Here is a 19,906-nt window from a genome sequence, read left to right on the forward strand (position 1 = left end):
TTTTCTGATCAATAGTGATTTGGAGCACCTTTTCATTTGATTAGAAATAGTTTCAATTTCTTCATCTGAAAATTGTCTGTTCACATTCTTTGACTATTTATCAATTGGAGAATGGCTTCATTTCTTAAAAATTTGAGTCAATTCTCTATATATTTTGGAAATGGGGCCTTTATCAGAACCTTTAAATATAAAAATGTTTTCCCAGTTTATTGCTTTCCTTCTAATCTTGTCTGCATTAGTTATGTTTGTACAAAAACTTTTTAACTTAATATAATCAAAATTATCTATTTTGTGATCAATAATGATCTCTAGTTCTTCTTTGGTCACAAATTCCTTCTTCCTCCACACGTATGAGGTATGTTCTTCTAATTTATTTATAATGTAATTCTTTTTTAAAAATTTTTAAGAATTATAATTTTTTATTGACAGAACATATGCATGGGAAATTTTTTACAACATTATCCCTTGCACTCACTTCTGTTTGGACTTTTCCCTTCCCTCCTTCCACCCCATCCCCTAGATGGCAGGCAGTCTTATACAATATATGTGTGCAGAACTGCATAGTTCTCTTGTTGAACAAGAATTGAATTCAGAAGGTAAAAATAACCTGGGAAGAAAAACAAAAATGCAAGTAGTCCACATTCATTTCCCAGTATTCCTTCTCTGGGTGTAGCTGTATAATATCATTCTTTATGTCTAGATCATGAATCCATTTTGACCTTAGCTTGTTATACGGTGTTAAGTGTGGGTCAGTGCCTCATTTCTGCCAGACTAATTTCCAATTTTCCCAGCAGTTTTTGTCAAATAGTTAATTCTTATTCCCCAAAGTTGGGGTCTTTGGGTTTGTCAGACACTAGATTGCTATAGTTACTATTTTGTCTTGTGAACTTAACCTATTCCACTGATCAACTACACTATTTCTTAGTCAGTACCAAATGGTTTTGATGACTACTGCTTTATAATATAGTTTTAGATCTGGTATAGCTGGAGGAGATTAGATATTGGGGATGAGAGAAAGTATTGAGTCTAGGAAGAAATCTAGGTTTTGAGCCTGAATAATTGGGGGTGGGGTGAAGTAGTCATACTTTCAACTCTAAATGGGTAATTAATAAGAGAGAAGGGGCTGAGGGAAAAATAACAAGTTCCACATTGAGGTTTTTGGAATGTCTACTTTGAGATGTCCAATAAACTGATGGAAATGCAAAATTGGAGGTTAGGAGAAAGATTAGGATTGGATGTTTTATAGATAAGGAAACTGAGGCAGACAGAGATTAAGGAACTTGCCCAGGATCACATAACTAGCAAGTTTCTGAAAGGAGATTTGATCCTAAGTCTTCCTAACTCTAGTTCCAGTGTTCTTTCAGTTTTGATATCTGACTGAAATTTTCCAGATTATATGCCAAGAGGAGGTTATGCCTCAAAAGTTCAAGGATGTCTCCATTGTCCATACTACCTACTATGGAAGAGACTTCAATGGTCATATAGTTCAATATGTCTGCCATTTTAAAGATGCCATTTTAAAATGAGACTCTGAGAAGTGAAATAATCTAAGTAAAATGACGCAGTACGGCTGTGATTTAAAACTAAATTAAAAACTAAAAGAGAGAGCCAGAGACAGAGAGAGAAGGATTATACAACCATAGATAGACATTCTTAGGTCCCATTGTCCTTTTTACCTTTTCCCTACCAGGGACGGCTGATACCTCTTGAACTGGAACTTTATCCACCTTTCCACCTCCTCTTCCTCCCTCCCTTCCATCCCACTAACTAGATATTAGATTCATGTAACTAGTAGAGACCTGCAGCCTCCATTGTTACACAGTTGCTCCTGTTTATATCATGTTATGATCTCTTGTTTCCCAGCCTCTGGGAAAATGTTCATGCAATGAGGTTTTAAACGCCCTTCATTAGCAGAATACAACAAAAATATCTTCTCTAACAGCTCTGATAGCTGATTGTTATGAACTGCTGTTTTATCTTGACTGCTCCATCTGCCAAGAGTAAATCAGAAAAATATCCCTTTTTGTCATTGATAGACGATTGAGGGCTGAGATGTAATTGTTTCAGGCTCGGGCTTCTGCCTTCCCTTTTTTGTCACCCTCACTGCTTCTATTTTTCTTTGCCAACAAGAGTCCTTCTTCCTCTCCCCAGCTGAATGATAGGAGTCAATCTTACTCCCTTATTCACATCTGTGAGACACTAGAACCAAATTTTTACCCTCAACTAGAACATATTAGGATCCACACCTCTATCCCTCTCATTATAGTTAGAACTCTCCTAAGACTTCACTGTTCTTGTCTGGGATCTACAATTATTCATACTACTTTTAGGTGATTTTTTGTTGTTTTTCAGTCATTACAATTGTGTGTGACTTCTTGACCCCACTTAGAGTTTTCTTAGCTACTAGAATGATTTGCCATTTCCTTCTCCAACTCATTTTACAGATGAGGAAATTGAGGCAAATAGGATTAAGTGACATAACTAGTATCTGAGGTCAGATTTAAATCTGGGAAGATAAGTGTTTCTGACTCTCCTGATTCATGCTCTAACCACTGAGAAATCTAGTTGCTATATAGGTAAAAACTTAGAACTAAATCTTAGAGCACCCATGTGTGGATCCTTGAAGTCCAGAGGGACCTGAGCATAAAGAAGCAATTCAAATCACAAACTGTAATAAATATATTAGAAGAGAATGCAAAAGAAAAAAAATACCAAAATATAAAGCAAAAAATTAGACCCTGTCAGGAATAAGTTTGTCTAGAGGTGAGAACACCTTAATTAATATTCAGATGCTTGAAAGGGGAGCAATTAATTAATTTCTATCTATCAGTGATAAAATAATAGAAAATGAGTGAGTATATAAACCATATGGATCAGTGATAAGTTACCATAGTGGATAGAGGTTTTACTCAGAGTTAGGAGGGACACATTCTGTCAAGGTGATCCTGTCCAAGTCTCATCTATTTCAGGGCCCAAGGAGTTCTCTAAGACTATTTCTAAAACAATAGCCAATCTGCTTTTTTCCTTTTCTGTTTTCTTTAGTTTTGCTAGCTGTAAAATGGGAATAATAATAGTACCTATCTCCCCCTGAGATAATCATTGAATCATTGAAATAATCAAATGAGATAATTGTAAATTTCTATTATTGTTATCGTTAGAGATGCAAGGCACTTCGACATTTCACCAGTCTTCAACATAGTAACTATTTATAAGAGTAGTTTGTTAAAACTCTGGTTGAATTATGCAATCACATTATTATGTTACATCTAATTTCTGGGCAGATGCCATCAAGTCCTGGTGTTTTCTGTACAGATGGCTTATTAAAAGTGAACTTGCTACCTTGTATGAATGAGTTCAAAAGTATTAATTAAGTACTTACTGTGTATCAAACACTGATATCTTTTCTCTGGGAAAAAAAAAGTGTATTGTGCATGCGCACACACACACAAAACCACTTTCCTTACAATGGCTTCTTTTATTTTCCCACTTGGAAATGAAGCTTTTCCAATTTAGTTCCACATCTGTTTGATCTGAGATAGACATTTTTTCCTAAACTTCTAATTAGATATATTTTCAAATCAGTCTTTAGGTCATAACCCTATGAATATTTTTGAGCATCTGCTTTTTGTTACTCTGACAATCCCTGTTTTAAGGTGATTGAGCCACAGATACCCTACTCCTTTCCTGATTTCAGCCCACTATTAAATAGAACCACATACAATAGATTTTCTTTGATGTCTCTAAAATGTTTTAGAAAACAATGTCTTGTTTAAGAGCATTACTTTCACAGATTGAACTGGTAAGATGAATCTATGCTATTGGTGGTTAAATTCTGTGGTTATTATTACCTTAATTTAGTTTTTATGCAACAGGTATTTATTAAATATTTACTTGACTGAGTTCTAGGGGCTCTGAGGAAGTCTCAAAAGTAAGATTTAAAAATCTGTTTAAAAAAAAGGTCCACAAATAATTATAATGCGAAGTGTTTAAGGTACAATTAAAGGTAAGAACAGTTAAAGTCTGACTACTATGGGATCTGCGAATCAGTCAACCAATAAGCCACCTATTATTTGCCACAAAGGCTTTCTAAAAGTAGAATCTCAAGTATCAGTAGGATTTCATTAGACTCTAATGGATGAGGTAAGCAGGGGAAAGAGGGAAGGATATTTTGGACATAAAGCTAGTGAGGAACCCTCTGAGATAAGAGCAAATAATATATGCTAAGGAACAGTGAGAGATAAGCCCGTAAATGAGATGGGAGCCATACTATGAAGAGTCTTGATAACTATGCTAAGAAATCTCAGTTATGAATTAATGAAGATTTTTGAGCGGTGGAGATAGATGATCTGAACTATACATTACAAATATTATTGCCTAACAAAAGTGTATGGCTTCCCCTGTTTTCCTAACCAATTCCAGCCTACTTGTTGATTAGGTAGTCATAAGAATTTAAGATTAAGATTAAGAAATTAAGATTTAGGAACAGGAAGCTTAAAAAGTGGAGCTAAAATTTCCTTTAATTGTAGTTACAGATCTCTGTAAATATCTTGGCCCTATTTTTAATTAATTAATATTTTTTTATTACTTTTCTTGTGAGTTTCACTTAGACATTTCCTTTGTTTATGTGACTTTAAAGCTATGTTTTTGTTCTCCCTTTCTTCTTGTTTATAAAGTATGTGGCCTAAAATTGCTTGTTCTTTTAACATTTCATTTGTCATTTGTCATTTCCATAGAGATCTGTCAGGTTCTATAGTGTAGACCTGGCAATACTTTATTAAAGGTACTTGTCTAATTTTTTAACCCCCCAGGGTATTCCATCCTTCTGGTTAATTCATCTCTGAGATTTGTTTCTGGATATCATAGACTAGATGTAGTACAAATTACTTTGCCCACAGAAATGAAATGTAATTCCTTAAGTTCCTTTGTTTTGGAGCATTTTTCTGTGGTCTAAATCATGATATTATAAGGACATAATGATTTCATTATACAATGAGAATCCTTGTCTTGTTGAGAGAAAAGAAACTAGCATGGAAGCTCTATGAAGGTGGTGATTGCCTTATTGAAATGTGATTTCCAATCTCTATACACAATGACTGGAACCTCTCTGTGAAACAAGACAGTAGCTTACAATGGGATTTTATTATGTTTATATAATATGCCACCAAAAAATAAGGAAATTTAAAACTCACATTCCAAGTCTTGCATGTCCTAATGAACACTTATCCCTTCAAATGGCTTACCTTAGGTAGCTGTAAGTTTATTTCAATAGTATAGCTACTGACTAAACCAAACATTTGAAAAATTCATATTTTGAAAATGACTTCAGACCAATATAGTGACCAACAAGGATCCTAGACCACCAAGTTCTTAGAAAACCGATAAAGAAACATGCAATCCATATTTTGTGTGAGGTAATAAACTTGGGTGCTGATTGAATTGAAGATTTTTTTGGACATGGCCAATTTGCTACTATGTAGATTTGTTAAAAGGTTTTTTTCCTTCTTTTTGTTCACTTTTTTTTTTCCAAAGCAAGGAGACATATGAGAGGAAGGGAAAATAATTTTTTGTTTTGTTTTGTTCAGCTAGGTTGTAAGTTTTACAAAACAGTCTCATCACTTGATATTCAATTCTGTTTTTTTTTTTTTACTTTGATGATAATAGTGATATTTGAAAGCACTTTCAGATTTGCAAAGTACTTTACGGTTGAACATCACAACAACCCTATGAGGTAGGTGCTCTAAGTATCACTACTCCCATTTTTCAGAAGAAAACATTTAGGTTCTGGGAAGTGTCTCACACATTAAGTTTCACAGATAAGATTTGAACTTGGCTTTTCCCAACTCCAAGCCTAGCTTGCAAAACATTGTGTTCTAATTTCCCCTTCCTCCCCCGCCCCCCACTTCTTCCTCTAGATGGCAAATAATCCAATGTATGTTAAACATTGTAAAAATATATGTTAAATACAATATAGCAAGCCTAGCTTTCTATTAACTTTGTATGCTACTTCACCTTATTGACTAGACTTTGTTCTAGTTGTCCTTTGCCTATTTTCTAAACATGAAATCCACCTTCAAAGGACAGAGATTTTGAGGGGAAGGGGGAAGAAAAAGATAAACACCTAGAACAGTTAGCTGCTGTAGAATACAGAGCCTACTCATGTATGAAATAGGGATAAAAATAACACCTATTCCCCAGAATTGCTGTGATAATAAAATTATATAATATTTGTAAAATCATTTTTAAATGATAAAGCATTATATAAATACTAGTTATCTTTTTAAAAAAGTAATTAATCTTCATTGAATCACATTCAGTAAATATTCTACAAGTTAATGGGGATATAAAAAAATTTTTTTTTTTAAGACAGGAACCAACCATTCATTCTACTGCCCTACAGAGTTCAAATCTGTGGGAGACTATTTCCAAGTCTTCTTATAACAGAGGTTCTTGATCTTTTGTATATCATTGTCTCCATTAGCATACCAGACTCCTCAGAAGATTTTTAAATGCATAGAGTAAAATATGATTGCAAAGGATACTGATGATATTGAAATAAAAATGAAATTTTTGCCTCCCAAAATTAAGGAAATCTAGTCACAAATTCCTTGGTGAATGAACCCAAGCTGAGAACCCTGGTTCTCAATGCTTAGTGAATTTTCTAGGCTGCTATGAGAAGTGATGAGTTCCCCATCTGAGTTTTAGAAAGGTATAATTTCCCCCAAGATTACACAGTAATTTGTAAGAGCAATTATTTGGATGTTTAAGTTGGGATATGTTTATTTATTCTCTTTATGGACATTTGAGGTATAAGAAATAAAAAAAACTAATTAAAAAGCAGCTGTAGTATGGTAGGAAGAAATGAATGTGAAGTTAGTGACATTGGTGAATTTAAATCTCACTAAAGATATGGCCTTAGGGAGATTGGAGTGTCTCTTTTCCTGATATATAAAATATAGATAATAATATTGAAACTACTTATCTTAAATGTATCATGAAAGAATTGTTGGGAGATTTTTATGTAAACTATAGAGGGCTATACATATGTTGAATGTAATTATTATTCCTTAAAAAATAAAATTTTATTTCTGTTCCATGTAAAGATAATTTTTAATATTTATTTTTAATAAATTTTAAGTTCAAAATTTTTCTCTTCCTCCCTCATCTCCCCCTTCCTGAGAAGTAAGACAACTTATGTAGATTATATATGTTCAGTCATGCAAAACATAACACCATGTTAGTCATGTTGTAAAAGAAAATAAGAGATCTAAAGAGGGGGGAAACACTCACACAAAAATGCGGAAAGTTAAAAATAATATGTTTAAGTCTGCATACAGATCTCATCAATTCTTTCTCTGGAGATGGATAGCATTTTTCATCATAAACTCTTTGAAATTGTCTTAGATCTTTGTATTGCTTTGAAAATAGCTAAGTCATTCATAGTTGATCACATAATATTTCTGTTACTATGTACAATATTCTCTTGCTCCTGCTCACTTCACTTTGCATTGCATCAATGTGATGACCTTGTTAGCACCCTGGATACTTTAGAATCAGCAGGAGTCGGGATCTGCAAAAGTCCTTGATCTTTATTCTTTGTGGAGGTGAATGGAATGGCCACACGAAGTGAGAGGAATCACAACATGAATCTGCCAGCAGTGACTCTGGCTTTCTCACTCCACCCCCTAAATCCTCCACCCAATCTCCTATACAACAGATCAAGCTTGCACAGAGAAGTGGGCAGGGCTATTCTTTTCCAAGCATATCCAATTGGTAATTAGCCTTAAGTGCTCAGACCTCAGTGCATCAACTCAGCTTCAGCCAATTACAATTCACACAAATCTTTCCAGATTTTTTTCTGAATTCTTTCTGCTCCTCATATTTTATAGCACAGTAATATTCTTTCACCATCATATGCCACAACTTCAGCCACTGACCAGTTGATGGGTATTCTCTCAACTTCCAATTCTTTGTCACCACAAAAATAGCTGCAATAAATATTTTTGTACAAATAGGTCCTTTCCTCTTTTTTTTGGGGGGGGGGGGAGGAGCAAGGGGAATCTTTTTGGGATACAGACCTAATAGTGTTAAATAGTTATCATTGCTATGGGCTTTTCTAAGTCTCTTTAAAACTCATGGGACTTGGGAGACTTGTGGGAAGATGTTAATGTGAACTACAGAAGACTATACAAATGTTGTATGTAATTATTATCCTTATAACTAAAGGACCTCTTTTTTTTTCCCTGAGGCAGTTGGGATTAAGTGACTTGCCCAGGGTCACACAGCTAGGAAGTATTAAGTGTCTGAGATCAAATTTGAACTCAGGTCCTCTGGACTTAAGGGCTGGTGTGCCACCTAATTACCCTAAATGACCTGTTCTAAATCTATCTAAAATTTACCCTATTCACCAGCTTCTCTGGTTACCCAAACTGTTCATGTGATGCTTTTAGGAGGACTAAAATGACTTTTATAGAAGGAACAATTTGAACATCTAATGAAAACACAGTGTTTTTGTTAATAGTAGAATGTGTTGGTTGGAAAACTCCTTGTAGTTATAAGAATGAAAACTAAAGCTTTCTGTCTTAGGCATAAAGTTTATGTTGGAGTTTAAGGAAAAGATGGAGCAGAACTTTTGTTTGCATTTTTTAAAAGCATCCCATATATTCTATACAGATGAGTTATATACTCTCCCATACATCTCCCATTCAAGTCATTGGAGCTTGTTCAATATTCTCTGAAATTATTTGCTTTGCAACTAAGGATGACAAAAACTTTGGCAATATTATCTCAGAATTATTCAAAAGGTTTTTATTTTTTAGCATTGCTTGGCATTAATTTTACTGTAAACTGCTTCACCCCTCCCATACTATGAAATTTTGCCTTATTTTGTCATGCCAATGAGGCTGTTTAAAGAGAGCCTTAGGCTTTTGAAATGACTCTTCACCTAAAAAATTTGTTGTAGTGGAAAATGTATTTCATTCTGGAGGTCAAGGATACAACTTCAGTGCCCATTTTTCTGCTTTACTATCTACTTATCCTGGGGCAAATCACTTAAAGTTTCTGAGCCATATTGTTTTCATTTACAAAATAAGACAATTTCTAACATTTCTTTCAGCTTTTCAATCCCTCTATTTTTGAATTTGGCACATCTAAGTTCTTAACAAAATAAGTTAGACAAAGAGAAATTCTGACATAAAGTCCAAAACATACTAGTTATGGAAATGTCATTGGGAGGGTGAGTGCATCAGGGTGATCTTATGATTTTATCAGTGAACATGATTAAGATTATTAGATATGAATCTTGGCTTAAAAGTGTGTTGAGAATTACCCACTCAAAGCAAAAGCAGTCCCACTGACTCTTTCGTAAGAAGACCCAGGAAACTTGACAATTGATTTGCTGAGATTCAGAAAGACAATTATAGGAGGATCTGTCTTTCTGTGATCTTTAATAGGAAGTTGACAAAGGAGCCTGTATTGTTGTACTTCCTTTTAGCCTTTAGAAAATAGACCAGCATGCAGCAAAGCAGGCTTAGTTCCTTCTGGAAGGTAACCTTTCTCATTCCTGGGCAGCCTTTGGGTAGAGACACATTGGAGATGTATGTGCTTGCAAAGCAGCCTGTGAAGTAGGAGAGAGATTGAGAAAGTGAATTTAACTCTCTTAATGAAATGATAGCAGTTGGGTAGTGAAAGGTTTCCTGAAGAAGCATATGGCAGAAGTAGGTATGTACATGTCTACTTCTCTCAAGAAGGGACAGGTTTGAGAGTTCCTAAGTTTTATTTAGATACCAGTCTTCTAAAAGTAGGTTTTTCCTTAACCACATGCTTCTTGGAGAAAAATGAGACTTGCTAAGGTGATCCCTGAAGCCACATTATAGAAGAGCTGTGGAATAGACTTGGACCTTCCCCCTTCTCACAAGTAAAATAGACAACATAGTTGCAAAGGTATTGGGATTATTTAATCAGTCCCCCTAGATATTCTCATATTCTGGCAAGATTTTGCTATAGTATGGTATTTAATCTTGGAAGGATTGTAAGACTATGTGAAAAAATATAACCAGAATTTCAGAATTTTCCAAGGTTATCCAAACAGCATCCCTATGTTCACTTCCCTTCTGGAGAAATTGATGGGTTATTCCAAAGTTTCTTATACTGTGGATTATTACCCTATTGAGATCATATAATTGAATGTGAGGGTCACAAAGTTATTATTTATTATCAGCAAAGTTTTTATTTGTATGCTTATTTTATACTTATATACCCAAAGTCACATAAAAATTTCTTAGATGAAAAGGGGTCATGAGTGGAAAAGTTTAAGAATCCCTGAGCTATTTAATGTTTTACATTTTTTCTACCTGTGTTATCTGTGGCCTTTTACGTTTTCTATGGAATGAAATATGTATGATGTAATATAAATACATTATAAGATTTTCCTGGGGTGAATCTAAGTGGAGGCAGTGAAATAAAGATCCTCTTGGAATCAGCTCCCAGAGGACCCAATTCATATGAGTCCAGAACCTTAGGAGGCTCTAAGCAACAAGTTATACCAAAAACATATATAACTCTGCAATAAGCAATTGGTTGCTTATTAAAGCTTTTTTGTTGTTGTTGTTTTACTGTCCATAGACAAGGTTACTTGAGAGAGAGAAGGTCAGGATATATGATCTACCAGAAACACTCTAGCTTTGTAAATAATATTGCTGGATGAAAGCTATGACCATGAAACAGCCCAAAAAGCTCCCTAGACAATGCGTTTCTTCTGAATTCATTTGTTTTGCCTTGTTGAAATAATCAACCAAGAGCACCTTAAACCACTGTTTGTGGTTGCAAAATGTTCAAATGAAATATTACTTAGATTTTGTACAAGTAAAAGTGAACAAGGGTTCCAAAGAATCAGAGCATTAGGAATTATAAATGAAGAATTAGTCAATGCACTTAAATTCTAGACTACTCCAATGCTCAGCATAACACCCAACACATAGTAAATGTTTATTAAATGTCAGACTAAATGAGAATATTTATCCTTTCTCTTCTAATTAGTTAGGAATAGATATAATGATTAGACGCCAAAATGTTACCAGTTACAAATTGGAGAATAATTCAGCATATAATAATAAGTAATGGAAATCATAATAAGAATGATTGCATTAATAGTATACTTTATGATTTTAGCATATAATAAAACATCTTAAAGGTGATAATGGAATTTCGACAGTTGAGAAGAAAAATCTGGAAGCCTGTGCAAGGTGTAGTCATCATTCTCTACAATTAAATACCCAGTTCTCTCTTTTATATTGTCTCTATTCCCACAGGTTACGGAATCTTAATTAGTATAATTAATTATAATTAATAATTAATAATTTTAAGGAACATTACAGTTATCTCTTTTATAGTGTAACTTTACCCAAAGTGGTTTTGATAAATTGCGAAATATTTATGTATTATGTAAATAAGAATTTAAATGGACAACATATAAAGGCCAAAAAGTTACACCAAAAAATTTAGAAAATCAGAAATGCACAAAATATCTGTATAGTATTATATAATATTGACATATTTTTATCTTTTAATACCATTATAATACAATTATAATATCATTATAATAAATAATTATAATTTAATACCAATATAATTCTTTCCTGGTATGAGTGGAGGACCAAAGATTTTACTTAGATTTTCCATATCATGGCGGTACAGAACTCCTCACCCCTGCGATGTGGAAAGGATAAGTATAATGTATCTACAGGATTTGAATCAACTTCTAAGGCCCCATTCAACTTCAATATTCTGTGATTCCTTAAATGAATTGAAAAATCTTTTGTTTCTTTTCTTGTCTTGTTTCTTGAAGTCTCCTTGGCTTAAGGACTTGCCTTATGCAGAATTTTTTATATTTTTCTAACTTTCATATGATCTTAGATGCTAAGGAACCCGGTTACTTGATAGTTGAGCCAAGATGAAACTATACATAAAATAAAATCAATCAAGTTGACCAAAAATTCTGCATACATAAGAGGATCCTTTCTTATTGTGATTCATTACTTGGCTGAGTATACAGTGGGAGAATACAATAGTTTCATGATGTCCCATTTTTTCATACTGACATGAGGTTATTATTAATTCAAGTTTTTATATACAGTGATTAATTATTCCACATCCAGCAAATAGTTTTCTTTCATGAAAATGAATAATGAGGGAATTGTTTCCATATTTAAGCAATGTGGTGGGATTTTTTTAAGGTATCAGTAATTTGTGGATATAAAAGGCAAGATGGAATCTTGTTTTTTCTAAGATTTTTCTTTAGTTTATAAAAATGTGGTTTTTAGACATAGGTATATTAGGAAAAATTAAGTCTAGTAATAACAAGTAATATTTATAATTAAGATTTCTATAAAATGTACTTTTAGTAAAAATTGGACTTTTAATACATTTAATACATTTAGTATTATAGCATTTTTATGTTGTATTGTTACTTATAGATTTGACAGTTTAGGTTTTTCCAGCCACTGGCCTATAGACAGATACAAAGACAAATTTGTAGGGGGAAAGCACACAGGAAAATATGAAAAAAGTTCATGGTTTTGTATATATTTGACTTTAAAAATTCCTTAATTTTCTTTCTATAATTATATAGTCTCATATCTATATCCATATAATTTCTCTCATTTCTGTTTCATTGCAAGAATGGGAAACTTTTTTGAAAAATTTTCCTTTTTACTATATGTTTTAACTACAGGGACTTTTGCTGTACTGACATATCCTTACTTCATTTTGGATTGTCATAGATTAGTCAAAACTTCCCAAGGAGTTATAATCTTCAGTTCTTGAAATGATTAATTCTCAGCCACCACTATTTTAATCTCAGTGAAGGAAATAAGAGACCAGTGACAGTTATTCTGTTATTATTCTGTATTAATGATCTTCAAACTTTGGGACTGTATTCCTTTAACAACAACAACAATAATAATTTTTTAAAATTCCTTAACCTCCATGCTTGTATATTTAGTTATAAATTGCATCCATTTGTTAATAGGCTCATAGTTCTACATATTTTAAAACTTAGACAGAAATAGACATTTCTAAAAGGATGAGATTAAGATGAAATAATATTTGATCCTAGAATCAATAGGGAGCTATTCAATTTTTTTGAATAGTAGAGTATCATAGTTAGACCTTTGCTATTAAAAATCATTTTGGCAGCTGTTGGTAGATGGATTGTGGAAAGAAGAGACTTGTAGGAGGGAAACCAATTGGAAAGGCTCTTTCAGTAGTCTAGATAAAATGAAATGAAGCCTATATTAATGGAGTGGCTGTGTGAATAGAAAAGAGGAAAGAGATGGTAGAGATGGGAAAGTACAAACAACTGATTGGATATGGAAGATGAAAGAAAAAAGAAGAGTTGAAATAACAGAAGACAACACAAAGTTGTGAAACTGGGAAATTGGAAGGATTGTATTGTATTTGACATTAATTAGGGAAGTCCAAAAGAGAAAGTTTTAAGGAAAGGAAAATGAAATCTGTTGCAAACATCATTATCTATTCATCCTCTGTAATTGACTATTCCAGTAAAAATAAAAAGGCAGTAGATAGGGCATTTACCCATCTCCTTTACTCTTCAGAGGAAGCTAACAACTGGGTAAACCGAAGGGGACGAGTGGAGTTGGTTTGGAATTTTTTCAATTATATCTTATAGCTTTTGCCATGAGGGTCTTCTAGCAATTAGGCTATAATTGTATGAAGTAACCAATTCCTAGCTCATGAGGGAAATTTGGAGCTTTCAAAAGAAGGAGAAGGTAGTATGGAACATTGGGGGATTAGAGTAGGTGTGATTACATTGGATACAAACCCCATGATTGGATGTCATAAGAAAGGTATTCAGACTAAATCATCTTTCTGTAATCATTCAATATGTGTTCTGAACTTTCAAGATTTTATCGTGATTCCTTTTATTTTCTATCTCTATATCTTAGAAGTCATCTAGGCCAATGAAATTCCAAGAACATTTATGGTAGGTGCTAAAGATAGAAAAAACAGGCATCCCCTGCTGTCAAGGAGTTTATATTCTACTGGGTAAATAAAACATAAAGAGAATAGATTTGGAGATAGAAGTTACCTCTTAGACATCACCAAGTCTATCCTCTTCATTTTACCCATGAGGAAACTGAGATCTGAAGAGAAATGACTTGATTAAAATCTCATGAGTGAAAAACTGGATTTGAACCTGTTTTTTTAAAGTCCAATTCTGTGCCCTTTCCAATCTACCACACGATACCCAAATAAATCCATAAATGATCTTTGTAAGACAAAAGTCACAAATAACCAGGGGGTTCAAGAAAGTTGCCTTTTAGCTTATATATATTACATATATTATATGTTACAGTTTTAATTCCAAGTGGTTAAAAATAAGTGGCTGTCATTCTGGAGAGCAATCTGGAATTATGCCCAAAAATTTATTAAACTGTACAAACCCTTTGGTCCAGCAGTGTTACTACTGGGCTTATACCCCAAAGAGATACTAAAGAAGGGAAAGGGACCTGTATGTGCCAAAATGTTTGTGGCAGCCCTGTTTGTAGTGGCTAGAAACTGAAAAATGAATAGATGCCCATCAATTGGAGAATGGCTGAATAAATTGTGGTAAGTGAATATTATGGAATATTATTGTTCTGTAAGAAATGACCAGCGGGATGAATACAGAGAGGCTTGGAGAGACTTACACGAACTGATTTAAGTGAAATGAGCAGAACCAGGAGATCATTATATACTTCAACAATGATACTGTATGAGAATGTACTCTGATGGAAGTGAATATATTCGACAAAGAAAAGCTCTAATTCAGTTGCAATTGAGCAATGATGGACAGAATCAGCTACACCCAGAGAAGAAACTCTGGGAAATGAATGTGGACTACTTGCATTTGTGTTTTTCTTCCCAGGTTATTTTTACCTTCTGAATCCAATTCTTCCTGTGCAACAAGAGAACTGTTCTATTCTGCACACATATACTGTGACATATTTAACATGTATAAGAGTGCCTGCCATCTAGGAGAGGGATTGGAGGGAGGGAAGGGAAAAGTCGGAACAGAAGTGAATGCAAGGGATAATGTTGTAAAAATTACCCATGTGTGTGTTCTGTCAATAAAAAGTTATAATAAAGAAAAGAAAAAAAACTAAAATAAAAAATAAAATAAATAACAAAAATTAAATTAAAAATTTTTTAAAAGTGGTTGTTCCAAGTAGTTAAAAACAAGTGATTGTTCTAAGTGAGTCCCTGAGATCAGCTTATTGACTGACCATTTGCCTTTCTTATGAAAGAATAAAGAAAAAAATTACTCTCCTTCCCCAATCTGATTTCAGTTTTTTTTTTTTTTTACTTGTTTGAATTCTGGGTGAACTAGAATTTGCTGTTTGTTTTGTTGTCTTTGGATCCTGATGAAAAGACTGAGAGAATGTACTCAAGACTAACAAGGAGGATTAAAAATCTAGGCTTTTACCCTTCGAAAGGCCTGGTGTCTCGAAATAGAAAAGGCAGCTATTTTTAACTGGGCAACCTTATTTAACTCTGTTGCTCAAGAACAGAACAAGGAGGCTACTGCTGTGTCAGACAAACTGCCTTTCCTAAATATGACTTTAAAATACAACTTTGGTTTTTCTCTTCTTCAACATGACTGTTTGTAAAAGTCAAAGAGATGGGAAAGGGAATGCAAAATTAGTATACTCTACCAAAGTAGAAGATAAAATACAAAAATTCTCCCTCCTCAGCTCCTCTGAGGTCAGTGGAAAGAATGGCAACTTGACATGATAATTTTTTTGTTGTTTTTCCTACTCAGGCACTTACAATTAGAGCAAATAATTCAATAAATATCTATTAAGGATTTACAGTACACAAACACAATCCTAAGTAATGGGAATATAACAATGAAAAATGGTAGTTCCCAGCCTCACATAGTTTATTATTTAGTGGGTTAGGAAGCTGAAAAGAAAAACATTTATAGAAATAAGTGGAATAGAAAGGAGGGGATCTTGCTAAAATACCACAAAAAAAAATGATAAAGGAAGGATCAGCTTCAACTAGAGTGTCATGTTAGATTTCATGGGGCAATTAGCATCTAAGCTAATCCTTGAGGGGGGAAGACAGAGATACAGCATAGTGAAATGGAAAGTGATGAATCACAGGACATGGGTTCAAATTCTGGTCCTGCCACACTTTCTCTATATATTTTAAACTTTTGAGGCATCAATTTAATCATATAAGGGGAAATTGTTAAATGACTTCTGAAGTCCCATTCAGCTCTAAATTGACAGAGGATTGCTAGATGGTGCTAGATGGATAGAGCATTGGGCTTGGAGTTAGTTAAGAAAACCTGAATTCAGATCATTTGTTAGCTGTTTGACCCTGAGCAAGTCACTTAACCCTGTTTGCCTCAGTTTTCTCATCTGTAAAATGATAGTCAAACCTATCCCGGTATCTCTACCAATAAAAGTCCAAAAGGGCTCATGAAGATTTGAACTCTAGTAAAATATCATCAAAATTAAGACATACATGTGTAGGGATTATGACCCAAGCATGAGAAATGATACCAGTGATATCAAACTCAAATAGAAATGCAGGCCACCAAACTGTATATAGGGATCCCTGTAATCTGCATGAAGACAATTTAAAAAATGTAATATTATTTAGGGAGGGTTGTTTTTTATTTATTTCATTAAATATTTCCCAATTACATTTTAATCTAGCTTGGGTCCGTAGTGTTGCAGACCTGGCCTATCTTTGGCCCTTTTATGCAAAGGATAGGAAGAAAGCAGGAAAAGACAATCCTTCTAGTTTTGCTGGAATATAGAGCCTTGGATTTATTCATCCTGGTATTGTTATAGAAACAATAATTTTTTATTGCTATCCTTATTTCCATTTTTCTAATTACATTTAAGGGGTATGATGGACAGAGTGCTGTCCTTTAAGTCCAGAAGATCTAAGTGATAAAATCTATCTCTTGGGGTTGTTGTGAACACCAAATGAGATTATCTGTGCACCATATCTTGTAAATCTTAAAGCAAATATTAAAATGTTCTTATCTTTTTGTGTATGTCATCTGGAAATATTAGCCATTTTTTGTGCATCCTTATATTTTTTGTTGTTGTTGTTTGCACCTTCCTTTCTTTATCATTGGAATTACTTGTGCTTGTTGCAAAATTCATCTTTTGAAAGGTCTCTTCTACACTTTTTTTTTTCCTCTTTCTTTTTTTTTTTTTTTTTTTTTTTTTGCTGAGGCAGTTGGGGTTGTGACTTGCCCAGGGTCACACAGGCAGAAAGTGTTAAGTATCTGAGACCAGATTTGAATTTAGGTCCTCCTGACTTCAGGGCTGGTGCTCTACCCACTGCACCATCTAGCTGCCCTTCTCTCCTACCTTTCCTGAGCTAACTTTCCTTGGAGAAACTTAGGTAGTCAGATCCTGTCTCATCTCTGAAATACTCTGAGCTTAGTGTTAATGTCGGATGACTCAAATGTGTTAGCAACAAAGTGGTGTGGACTGCTTTGAGAAGGGCTCCCTCTTATTCAGAGTTTGTTTTCAAGTGGTGCCTAGATAATTATTGGAGTGTTGAAAAATGGAATTCTTGTATTTCTTGTACATTGGCCTCAAATGAGGTTCCTTTCAGCCTTAAGAGTTTATGTTAATGAAATCAGGCATATAAATTTATCCAAGTTTATCCCAAAATAGAGCTATAAGAAAGAGGACCTCAGAAGCTATAATCTTCTCATTTTTACACACAGGGAAACTGATTTCTTTCTACCCTCTAATATAGGGGGAATAAAGTTATTAAATATTACATAAAATGTTATATTTTGTTATAGCATAAATTTTTCTTAAATTTTTTTCTCTTTTTTTTTCAAATAATGGAAAACTAATTGGGAAAAGGAGAGAAATGAGATGCCAAAAGGAAAAAATAGATAGGGAATACATTGGCATTTTGGAAGGAATTTGAGAGGGTTGGCAATACTGTGATACATTATAGCTTTCATTGTTTTTTTTAACTAAAATGTGTATAGCATTTTCACTCTTTTCTGTTGTTTGCTTGCATTTTGTTTTCTTTCTCAGTTTTTTTTAACCTTCTTGATCCAATTTTTCTTATGCAGCCAGATAACTGTATAGATATGTATACATATATTGCATTTAACATATATATTTAACATATTTTACATGTATTGGACTACCTGCCATCTAGGGGAGGCAGTTGGGGGAAGGAGGGGAAAATTTGGAACAGAAGGTTTTGCAAAGGTCAGCATTGAAAAATTACCCATGCACATGTTTTGTAAATAAAAAGCTTTAATAAAATTTTAAAAAATAAATGCACAAAATAAATTATATAAGATAACAAAGGGAAAAAAATGAAAAAAGAAAGAAAAATGCTATCCACCACCAGAGGGAAAACTGAAGAACTTTGTATGCAGATTGAAGCATAGTTTTATTACTTTTTAAATTTTATTTTACATGTATAAATGTGTTTTCTTTTGCAGCACTGAAATATGTTTTGCATAACTTCATATATATATATATGTATATATATATATGTATATATATATATAAAATCAATATCATATCCTTGCCTTAATGGATGAGGGATTGGAAAGGAGAGAATTTGGAGCTCAATTTTTTTTAATGTGTAGAAATTTTCCATGCAATTGGCAACTATTTAACAAAAAGATATTTTTTTTTTTTTTTTTGCTGAGTCAATTGGGGTTAAGTGACTTGCCCAGGGTCACACAGCTAGGAAGTGTTAAGTGTCTGAGAACACATTTGAACTCAGGTCCTCCTGACTTCAGGAGGTGGTGCTCTATCCACTGTGCCATCTAGCTGCCCCGAGATAAATATTTTTAAAAGGAAAAATTGTGGATGACAGGTAAATGTAAAAGAGAAAACTAACTTCAACTAAAAGCTCCAATATTAAACCTTTTAGCTTTGTCATTTATAAGCAAGTCATTTAATTAGAGAACTTCAAGGTTAACTTTATGATGATGCTCAGATTCATTATCCCCCTGGTTGGGGGGGATGGAAAGAAGGGAATTCCCTTCTTGAGTACAAATCATAGCCCTGCAATGCCTTTAATAGATCTTTGGCTGTTACTTGGTCAGTCTTCCAGTCAGTGAGTGATCTTTTGGAACTTAGGGAATTTGGTCTCTGCCAGGCATTCTGCCCTTTGCTGGACTGGTACTCAAAGACTGACTACCATAGTTTTCTTTCCACTGACATCTCTTTATAGAAAGCAGAAGTGTCAGCTTAGTGTTTTAGAGGAAAATTAGGAGAGTGCTTTCATGGGCCAAATACTGAATCCCTTGAAAGAAGTATTAGTTCTGTGGATGAACAGAAGACATCTTTTGAAAAGTACTGCTCTATCTCTTAGAATGCTGTCAGATTGAGAAGCTTGTATGAATGAGAATTTGCTAGGATTTTTTTGACAGTGGGGGAGTAGTGGATACCATGTTCAAGACTATTTCTTATTGCAATGAAGTAAAGAAATAATATACAGTTACCCCTTCCACTAGAGGATGTGGTGCCCCTGCAGTTAGAAAATCCACACAAAATTTTTTGACCTTCCCTTCATACCAGCAAAGAAATGGGATATATTTATGGTATTAAAAGATAAAATATGTCAGTATTATACAATACTATATATTTTTTTCATTTCTGAATTTCTAAACTTTTTCTGTGTCATCTGCTGGTCTTTACATGTTGTCTACAGCTTCTACAAATCTCCCCCAAATTCCCATTTAATTTTGATGCCAATCTACAACATATGGAAATTGTGATGGAGATGGTCAAGATGTGGAAGGGATAACTGTAATAGCTTTCCTGACATTTCAGCATTTCTATTTTCATATCCAGATAAGAACACAAATAGCCAAGAAGCAGGAAAGAAATGT

General features: G+C 33.8%; 1 protein-coding gene across 1 annotated transcript in view; it reads left to right on the plus strand.

The window, feature by feature from the left end:
- MCF2L (MCF.2 cell line derived transforming sequence like) overlaps positions 1-19,906 on the plus strand; it is a 249,890-nt gene that overhangs the window by 119,717 nt on the left and 110,267 nt on the right.

The sequence above is a fragment of the Antechinus flavipes genome, chromosome 3 (assembly GCF_016432865.1).
Source record: "Antechinus flavipes isolate AdamAnt ecotype Samford, QLD, Australia chromosome 3, AdamAnt_v2, whole genome shotgun sequence".
In the NCBI taxonomy this organism is placed as follows: Eukaryota; Metazoa; Chordata; class Mammalia; order Dasyuromorphia; family Dasyuridae; genus Antechinus; species Antechinus flavipes.